Consider the following 11,047-nt stretch of genomic DNA (forward strand, 5'->3'; position numbering starts at 1 on the left):
TGCTAACCACCTGACAAGGCCAAGAGCCACTGGACCACTTCAAAAAAGAAAAAGGAATCAGGCAGATATGCAAATTATCTTCCCAGAGCTTCAAGCCAAGTTTTTCATGTGCAAGTCCATGTCTCTATATCATCCTCATCAATCAATGGGACCGTTCTAATCCAGAGCCAGCAGCCCCTTTGCCACTCGTTCGTTGCCCGTAGTGCAAGCATGTAATACATGTCAAGTGGTTCATTTCCAAGACAAAGAAAGGACAATCCTCGGAGGCACTTCTCACGTGCGGGCACAAACTGATAATCAATTACAATTTAGACTATAAACCCACATAGCAGTACAAGTCAAGTTCTTTTTGCGAGGGAAAAGAGGACTTTTATTACTTAAGGCAGAGAGTCTGCCATACAAAGGCTTACAACCTCACTAGTCCCTGATCCAAACCACACTGCAGTCCGAGGTGTGCATCTACCATACGCAGCAAGGCCATGAGCGACCTTGTTCTGTGTGTGGCTAATATGAGCAATAACTATCTCTCCCGTACTCTCAGCAATCAACCCTTGAATGTCTTGCACCAATGTCGTGAGCATTGATTGATCCCGTGTGAGTACAAGTTAAGCTTTACTCCCAATTTTAAGTATCTACACCTTTTATTTAGTTAAAATATTTTAAGTTGCAATATTATCTTCAACACTTAAATGTTTAAAGGGAAACAGTGGGGAAGAAACCCAATGCAATTTTTATTGATTTAAAGAAGAATTTAAAAATATTTACAATAGTGGGACAATGAATATTTACAACAGTGGGAAGCCCAAGCACCTATCTAATGTTACATGAGCAGCTGATCATGGAGCCAAGACAGAAATAGTGGGTCCCCGCAAAAAAGGATAAAAATAGTGGGGGCATTATTCCCTTTTAGTCCTATAATCAAACAGGGAAAGTTCATGAAAGTATATTTGCCTCCATCTTTGAAAGCTTGTCACCTTGGCTCTGAAAATTCTGTTGTTCCTAGACATCCAGATGGCTCAAGCAGAAAAAAATGATTATATCCATGAACAAGGGAACCCTTAATTTCTGCATCAAGCCATGAAACGCCTCCCCGGGGCTGATGGATTCCTTCCTCTTTGAGGGCAAACAAAATTCCTGCATTCTTTAGAAAAAAGGGCAACTCCAAAAAAGATGATGAGGAGTCTCCTCTTGAGCAGAGCCTAGTTTTTTTTAATCAATTCTCACATTTCTCGGTAATTTAAATGTTATACCTTTTTTTGAGTCAACTCCAAAAAAGATGATGAAGAGTATGAATTTATGACATATTAGAAATACCTAGAGTTTCAAAATATAATATGTCGGATATGCAACTCAAACTGAAAATCACTAAGAAATTCACATATTTTAAAGCATCCACATTGTTTTTAACTAAAATATCAAAGTACCAATTTTAGCTTTTTAATATTTGAATACTTTGAACAATTATGTCAAGCATTCACCAAAACTCACAACTTTTGTTGTCCCTGTCTATTATACCACAAAAATGACATCACAATACTGGTAGACTTATAGTGTTTAGAAATATTGTTGTTCTTCATAGGACACCGAATTCATTATCTGGAGTCGCGCATAGATGGTAGATGTAGAAGAAGCTATGAAAACATTTAGTTACGGGCCATGATGGGCATATATTTGGGGGAAATATGATGGGTAGTTTATGCTAAAGGTGTTTAATATTTTTTTTTACTTTTTAGAACACGAATGTACTTAACATCCATGTGCCCGTGTGAACATAGCCAAGGCTAAATTGGCATCATTTCTGGGCACACATCCATGAGAATTTACTATATATCAAATATATATTGCTTTTTTTAATGTCAAATAATTGCCACCAAGATCCATGCTTTTGACATGGGAAAGAGATCCGAAGTCACAATACCCCCACCACTAGTAGAAAAAGGGGCTTTTACCCCGGTTGGTAAGGGCCTTTTGTCCCGGTTTTCGAACCGGGACTAAAGGGTCGTTACTAAAGCCCTAACCCTTTAGTCCCGGTTCTTACACGAACCGGGACAGAAGGTCCTCCACGTGGCCGCTGCTGCCAGCCCAGGCAGGGGGGCCTTTAGTCCCGGTTGGTGCCACCAACCGGGACCAATAGGCAGGGCCTTTTGTCCCGGTTGGTGTCACCAACCGGGACCAATAGGCATCCACGCGTCAGCATTTCAGGGACTGGGGTTTTTTGTTTTTTTGAAGGGGGGGGGGGTTGGGGGGTTAATTTAGGTGTTTCATATATTGTGTTAGCTAGCTAATTAATAGAGAGAAGTGTCCTCTCTTATCTCCGTGCTTGGTCGACACTACGTACTATATACGTATGGAGAAGACTAGACACGCTAGCTAGTAAGCAAATGAAGGAAACAGAAGATCGTCATGAACATATGCATACAGAGAGAAGTGCTATCGACCACCTCTCCTTCTCCGAGAGATTGGTCGAACAACAAGTTCTCGTATATCTATCTGACACTACCGGCTACATATATACAATAATTATCTCTTACAATATAATCTCCTAATTAAATTGTAAGAACACAGGGTCCACATAGTATTCTCCGTTTTCAGCGATCACGTGGTCAAGGAAGAATGCCGCCAATTCCTCTTGAATTGCTCGCATACGATCTTCTGCTAGGAGTTCATCCCGCATCCGAAACATCTAATTTGAAGAAGGCGGTCAATACATATATATATGAATAAATGAAACTCGACACAAATGATGGTAATAAAATAAATTGTGAATATTATTGCTTACGCACTTCATATTGTTCGTCAGAGTAGCCCCGCTCACAGGTCGTGTGGCGGATAGACTCGCAAACGTAGTATCCACAGAAATCATTCCTTGTTCCTGCCACAACCACTTTACAAGAAATAGAGGTCAATCTAACTGATAAGCAAGCATGCTAAATGGTATTGATGAAACTAGCGCTTGAATCACTAGGAGATGTGCGGAACATGCTACTATAGTACTTACTTTCGGGTGTCTAAATTGCAGCTTCTTGGCAGTCCCGGAGCTTTTGTGGTGAATTTTCTCCAAACCCTTCCAGACAAAGAAAACAATTACTTGATATCAGGAAATGAACAAAGTTGCTGATATGGTGGATAATGATCGATTTAACTTACTTCTCGAGCATTTGAGTCATGTCCGCATAGTCCTGGGGATCTTTTCGTCTCGAGTCTAAGACGGTTACTACTCCCTGCTCAAGCTTAATCTCTAGGAGAATATAGTGGAAGCTGCGCATGCATGTATAAGTCATCAATTACATTACCATAACCTGGACTAATAAGGGAAACCGAATATGCACAAGACAGTAACACTCACTTGAAGTTGTAAGGAAAGAGTATTATATCTTTGTTTTGATTTAATACCAACGATCGTAGCAAGTTGGCCTCGGCTTCTTTGGCATGTTTTTCAACCGTATATGCATCTATGAGATTTGTGTTAATGAATCCAATATCACCGATTTGTCTTTTCTTCAATTCGGCGATCTTCAATCTGCATAATATAGTGAGGATAATTATAAATACATGCAATGAAAGAGCTGATCTATATAGAGAGACTTAATGACAGAAGTAGTACTACTTACAGACAGTAGCAAGTGATCGTTGATTTATCGAGGGCCTTTTGATTGAAAATCTGGAAGAACTCCTCAAATGGAACATTCAACAGTTCAATTCCAACGAGGTGATGCTCCGGTTTAACTCTCAGCGTCAAAGTATTCATCCCATCAGACTCTCTGCAGGTTTTCATGTACCAATCATGTAATCTTCGCATCATCATTGTTAGAGATCTTTCATCTTTGACGAGAGGCTTCCCGTAATGGTATTTGTGTTCGTCCACCTCCATGATTTCATAATGTACATCGTCGGGTAGGTAATCTCCAAGATTGCTATAACCAGCCACCATCCTCGGATCATTAGCGACGATGTCTTTAGACACCTTGAGCGGGGGGCACGATTGGTTCGCTTGTTCGCCGAGCTGGGCATTTTTTTCCTAGCTCGTCGTTCTTTTAACCTTTGATCATTGACAGTACTTCCCGACCGCTCCGCTTCGACAAATGTCTTTGCAATAATGCGCTCATAGTTGCCTTTCGGCGGAGACTTTGGTGGTTTTGTCAGGGCATCCAGAGTGTGCTTCGCTTTCACCGGATCTACCTTCTCCTCCGGAGGTGGATGTTTCTTTGCTTTCACCCCTTCAAAGAAGTTCTTCACTTCGGCTCGCACGATCTTCGCTTTCTCCTCCTCGGTCCTCTCGTATGGTAACTTCTCTGGAGTCTTCAGAGAAGGACCGAATCTGTATTGCCTCCCGCCTCTGGCAGCTGTACTGCTAGACGCCGGCAGAGCAGACGGAGCGGCTGCGGCTGTCTTCTTTCCTTGCTTACGAGGCAGAGGAGAAGGACTACGACGCGCCGGAGCAGCCGGAGCGGCGGCGGGTCTCTTCCGCCCTTGCTGACGAGGCGGAGAAGGAGGAGGCTGGCTGCTCTGGCACGCCGGCGCAGGCGGAGAAGGAGGCGGAGTGCCGCCACGCGCCGGAGAAGGAGGCTGAGTGCTCTGATCACTCGCCGGAGGAGGAGGCGGAGGAGGAGGCGGAGTGCCGCCACGCGCCGGAGAAGGAGGCTGAGTGCCCTGATCACTCGCCGGAGGAGGAGGCGGCGGCGGAGTGCCCTTACTCGCCGGAGGCGTCCAGTTCGGAAGGTTAATGAGCTCCTTTCGCCATAGGCACGGAGTCTTCAGAGCTAAACCCAGCCGAGTCTCCCCTTCACCGGTAGGGTGGTCAAACTGGAGGTCCTTAAATCCCTCCGTTATTTCATCCACCATCACCCTAGCATATCCTTCTGGAATCGGCCGGCAGTGGTAGGTTGCGCCGGGTTCAGGAGGTAAAACAGAGCCAACAGCTGCCTTGACTTTGAAGTTCTGCCATTGCGCCATAAGGTGGCAATGTTGAGACTCCGTGATAGCATCCACGGGGTAGCTAGCAGGAGCCGTCAAGACATGCTCCGGCTGAAGCAGCTCGGTGGAAGCCACGCTGCTTCTCCGCTGAGATGGCGGGGTAGCTTCAGGGGTAGTTTCGGCATGTCGATTGCCGTCTCGTTCCTCTAGCGCTTGAACCCTTTCGTGCAGCTTCTGAATTTGGGTCTGCTCCATTTTTTTCCTCCTCTTCTGGCTTTTGTAACCGCCTGCGTCCGGAAAACCAGCCTTCCACGGAACGGAGCCTGGCATGCCTCGTGTCCGTCCAGGGTGCTCAGGATTCCCGAGGGCCATTGTGAGCTCGTCGTTCTCTCTGTCTGGAACGAACGTCCCTTCCTGCGCTGCATTGATATATTGTTGAATCTTCTTGACTAGTATTCTCAAAAGCTCGTTCGTCCAAACACACCTCCCTGATACAGGGTCCAAGGTTCCGCCAGCCCCGAAGAACCAAGTCCGGCAACGGTCTGTCCAGTTCATTGTCTGTGGTTCGATCCCTTTTTCAAGCAGATCATTCTCAGCCTTGGCCCACTTAGGCCGGGCTTTGAGGTAGCCACCTGACCCCGTGCGATGGTGAAGCTTCTTCTTCGCAGCATTCTTCTTGTTTGTCGCTGACATCTTCTTACTCTTTTCCGATGTCTTGTGGGCCACAAATGCGGGCCAGTGATCTCTGATCTTCTCATACCGGCCGATGAATTTTGGTGTCTTCTTTGTCGACAAACATTTTCAGCTCATTCTTCCACCTCCTGAATAGGTCTGCCATCTTCTTAAGAGCATGAGACTTGATTAATTGCTCTTTAACTGGCTTCTCCGGATCCTCCTCTGGCAGTAGGGTGAAATTTGCCTTCAGCTCAGTCCAAAGATCATCTTTCTGCATATCATTGACATAAGACACCTCAGGGTCTTCCTTCTTAGGCTTATACCATTGGTGGATGCTGACCGGGATCTTGTCCCTAACTAGAACCCCGCACTGAGCAACAAATGCATCCTTTGTCCGGATGGGTTCAATCGGTTGGCCGTCGCGCGCGATTGCTGTGATCTCAAACCTTTCATCCGAGCGCAACTTTCTCTTCGGGCCTCGTCTCTTTACCGAAGTTGTGCTCGATCCGGAGGGCTAGAAAAAAGAAGAAAGACGAGTGTTAATTAATATGTGTACATACCAAAACAATGAATGCATCAATTAGCTAGTCAGCACAGGCTTAACTAATATATTTACCTGGCCGGACTCTGTTCGGTCACCGGAGCCGTCACCACGGGCTCCTTCTTGCACCAGCATTGGGTCACCGGAGCCATCATAATCATGTCTTTCCTCCTCCACTCTTCGATCACCGTAGCCTGCTTTTTCACCCTGTCCTTCCAGACCATCATTGTCGTTAAGATACGACAAGATATCACCTCCGGCTAAGATTATGTCCCCCAACACCTCTTCTGCTTGCTCGTCTCGTCCGTGCTCCATTGTTTCTGCAAATATTACAACATGGCAATTATTACACAAACATGACAGCAGGTGGATATATTAGTGCAAACGTAGACCTAGCTTATTCCGGGTTTGGGGTGGCCTCGGCAACGCTTCAAGGGTAGGGGCGCGGCGGGAGGGGGTAGGAGACCGACATCGTTTTTTCTAGGGTTTGGGTGTCCTCGAGAGTTTTGGTCGAGCGAGAGGGCCGGGGGGGTGCTCCCGTGGTATAAGTTATCATAGTCGAGAGGGGTTATAAATATCGATCGTCCATCATGTCGAAGTTATCTGGGAGGGAGTTATATATATCGACAACGACGACATACATACATGGGAAAATAAAGTTATCGGGGAGGGGGTATATCGACCCCCCCACGTGTTGAAGTTATCGGGAGGGGGTTATATCGACAACGACGACATACGTACATGGGAAAATAATATTATCGAGGAGGGGGTATATCGACCCCCCTCGTGTTGAAGTTATCGGGAGAGGGGTATATCGACGACGACAGACCCGATAAAACATAAGAAAACGAAGAAGAAACAAAAAGAGGAGAAGAAGAAAGGAATAGAGGAGAAGATCGAAGAAAAAAAAGAAGAAAAAAAAGAGGAGAAGAAGAAGAAAAAATAATTTTTTTTTCTATTTTTTCTTCTTCTCTTCTATTCCTTTCTTCTCCTCTTCTTTTTCTTCCTTTTTCCTCTTCTTATTTATTTCTCCTCTTCTTCTCCTTTCTTCCTCTTCTTATTTTCCTTTTTCCTCTCATTCATAAAAAATGTTCAAATAGAAAATTTCGAAAAAAAGTAAAGGTTTTGCCTAATGCATTGTTCATATGAATATACAAACATTTGCATATTCTACAATAATTAATATCACAAAAAAATCTATGAACAGAAAAAATCCTAACTTTTCTAAAAATCTATCTTTTGCATATATACATGAACATATATATACACAGAGAACATATATACATACATATATACATTTTTATAAAAATGCAAAAAAAAGATCTAAAAAAAGGACATATAAACAGATATACACACATACATATACTCATACATATACATATAATCAGGAAAAAAAATATGTGCAGAAAAAACAGGGAGGAAGGGGGCAGTGCCGGCCCTGACCAAGGCGACGACGGTGCGTCGGGGCAGGGGAAGAGGCGACGGCGGCGTGGTCGGGGCAGGGCGAGGCAGAGGCGACGGCGGCGTGGTCGGGGCAGCTGGGGCGATGACGACGTGGTCGGGGCAGGGGCGCGCGGCGTGGTCGGGGCGGGCCGCCAGCGGCGTGCTCGGGGAAGGGGCGGCTGCGCGTCGACGAGGCAGCAGAGGGCGGCGACGGCGTTGACGGGGCGAGCTCGGGCAGCCTGGCGGCGTTGTCGGGGCGGGGGAACTGATGCAGAGATGAATCTGAAAAACGCTAAGTGCTTTCTTATATACTGAGAGCATTGGCCCCGGTTCGTGGCACCAACCGGGACCAATGCCCCCCTTTAGTCCCGGTTGGTGCCACCAACCGGGACCAAAGGCCTCTTTTCAGCAGCCCAAAGGCCTCTTTTCTTTAGGACTCCCATGAACCTCTCAAAGGGGAACATATTGTGTAGAAATACGGGCCCCAGAATGACAATCTCGTCGACTAGATGAACTAGGACGTGCGTCATGATATTGAAGAAGGATGGTGGGAACACCAGCTCGAAACCGACAAGGCATTGCGCCACATCACTCCTTAGCCTTGGTATGATTTCTAGATCGATCACCTTCTGAGAGATTGCATTGAGGAATGCACATAGCTTCACAATGGCTAATCGGACGTTTTCCGGTAGAAGCCCCCTCAATGCAACTGGAAGCAGTTGCGTCATAATCACGTGGCAGTCATGAGACTTTAGGTTCTGAAACTTTTTCTCTGGCATATTTATTATTCCCTTTATATTCGACGAGAAGCCAGTCGTGACCTTCATACTGAGCAGGCATTCAAAGAAGATTTCTTTCTCTTCTTTCGTAAGAGCGTAGCTGGCAGGACCTTCATACTGCTTCGGAGGCATGCCGTCTTTTTCGTGCAAACGTTGCAGGTCCTCTCGTGCCTCATGTGTATCTTTTGTCTTCCCATACACGCCCAAGAAGCCTAGCAGGTTCACGCAAAGGTTCTTCGTCACGTGCATCACGTCGATTGAAGAGCGGACCTCTAGCTCTTTCCAGTAGGGTAGGTCCCAAAATATAGATTTCTTCTTCCACATGGGTGCATGTCCCTTAGCGTCATTCGGAACAGCTAGTCCGCCGGGACCCTTTCCAAAGATTACGTGTAAATCATTGACCATAGCAAGTACGTGATCACCGGTACGCATGGCGGGCTTCTTCCGGTGATCTGCCTCGCCTTTGAAATGCTTGCCTTTCTTTCGACATTGATGGTTGGTCGGAAGAAATCGACGATGGCCCAGGTACACATTCTTCCTGCATTTGTCCAGGTATATACTTTCAGTGTCATCTAAACAGTGCGTGCATGCGTGGTATCCCTTGTTTGTCTGTCCTGAAAGATTACTGAGAGTGGGCCAATCGTTGATGGTTACAAACAGCAACGCGTGCAGGTTAATTTCCTCCTGTTTGTGCTCATCCCACGTACGTACACCGTTTCCATTCCACAGCTGTAAAAGTTCTTCAACTAATGCCCTTAGGTACACATCAATGTCGTTGCCGGGTTGCTTAGGGCCTTGGATGAGAACTGGCATCATAATGAATTTTCGCTTCATGCACATCCAAGGAGGAAGGTTATACATACATAGAGTCACGGGTCAGGTGCTGTGATTGCTGCTCTGCTCCCCGGAAGGATTAATGCCATCCGCGCTTAAACCAAACCATACGTTCCTTGGGTCAGCTGCAAACTCAGCCCAGTACTTTCTCTCGATTTTTCTCCACTGCGACCCGTCAGCGGGTGCTCTCAACTTCCCGTCTTTCTTACGGTCCTCACTGTGCCATCGCATCAACTTGGCATGCTCTTCGTTTCTGAACAGACGTTTCAACCGTGGTATTATAGGAGCATACCACATCACCTTCGCAGGAACCCTCTTCCCGGGGGGCTCGCCATCAACATCACCAGGGTCATCTCGTCTGATCTTATACCGCAATGCACCGCATACCGGGCATGCGTTCAGATCCTTGTGCGCACCGCGGTAGAGGATGCAGTCATTAGGGCATGCATGTATCTTCTGCACCTCCAATCCTAGAGGGCATACGACCTTCTTTGCTGCGTATGTACTGTCGGGCAATTCGTTATCCTTTGGAAGCTTCTTCTTCAATATTTTCAATAGCTTCTCAAATCCTTTGTCAGGCACAGCATTCTTTGCCTTCCACTGCAGCAATTCCAGTACGGTACCGAGCTTTGTGTTGTCATCTTCGCAATTGGGGTACAACCCTTTTTTGTGATCCTCTAACATGCGATCGAACTTCAGCTTCTCCTTTTGACTTTCGCATTGCGTCCTTGCATCGACAATGACCCGGCGGAGATCATCATCATCGGGCACTGGTTCCTCTTGATCTTCAGCAGCTTCCCCCCTTGCAGCATCATTGGGCACATCGTCTGGTTCCTCTTGATCTTCAGCAACTTCCCCCGTTGCAGCATCACCGTATTCAGGGGGCACATAGTTGTCATCGTCCTCTTCTTCTTCGCCGTCTTCCATCATAACCCCTATTTCTCCGTGCCTCATCCAAACATTATAGTGTGGCATGAAACCCTTGTAAAGCAGGTGGGTGTGAAGGATTTTCCGGTCAGAGTAAGACTTCGTATTCCCACATGTAGGGCATGGACAACACATAAAACCATTCTGCTTGTTTGCCTCAGCCACTTCGAGAAAATCATGCACGCCCGTAATGTACTCGGAGGTGTGTCTGTCACCGTACATCCATTGCCGGTTCATCTGCGTGCATTATAGATAATTAAGTGTGTCAAAAACCATTACAGAACATCATGAATAGATAATTAAGTGACCAAATTAATAGAAGTTCATCATCACATTAAAACCAAAGTACATACATAGTTCTCATCTAACAACATATATATAGCTCTCCAGAGCATCTAATTAATTAAACCATACATTGAAACTATGTAAAACATTTCAATGCGAAAACAAATGCGATCATAATCGCAACCAAGGTAACAATTGATCCAACGGCATAATGATACCAAGCCTCGGTACGAATGGCATATTTTCTAATCTTTCTAATCTTCAAGCGCATTGCATCCATCTTGATCTTGTGATCATCGACGACATCCGCAACATGCAACTCCAATATCATCTTCTCCTCCTCAATTTTTTTATTTTTTCCTTCAAGTAATTGTTTTCTTCTTCAACTAAATTTAACCTCTCGACAATAGGGTCGGTTGGAATATCCGGTTCAACCACCTCCTAGATAAATAAAATCTATGTCACGTTGGTCGGCATATTTGTCATAAACAATAAATGAACCAAATAGTTATAGAAAGATAATATATACCACATCTGAATCATAGACAGGACGAGGGCCGACGGGGGCGGATACCAAAACCATCGCACTATGTAATAAGAAGGAATAATAAAAGTAACAAAATTAGACAAGTATCTATCTAAAGTAAGA

The sequence above is a fragment of the Triticum aestivum genome, chromosome 7D (genome assembly GCF_018294505.1).
Source record: "Triticum aestivum cultivar Chinese Spring chromosome 7D, IWGSC CS RefSeq v2.1, whole genome shotgun sequence".
NCBI classification, from domain to species: domain Eukaryota; kingdom Viridiplantae; phylum Streptophyta; class Magnoliopsida; order Poales; family Poaceae; genus Triticum; species Triticum aestivum.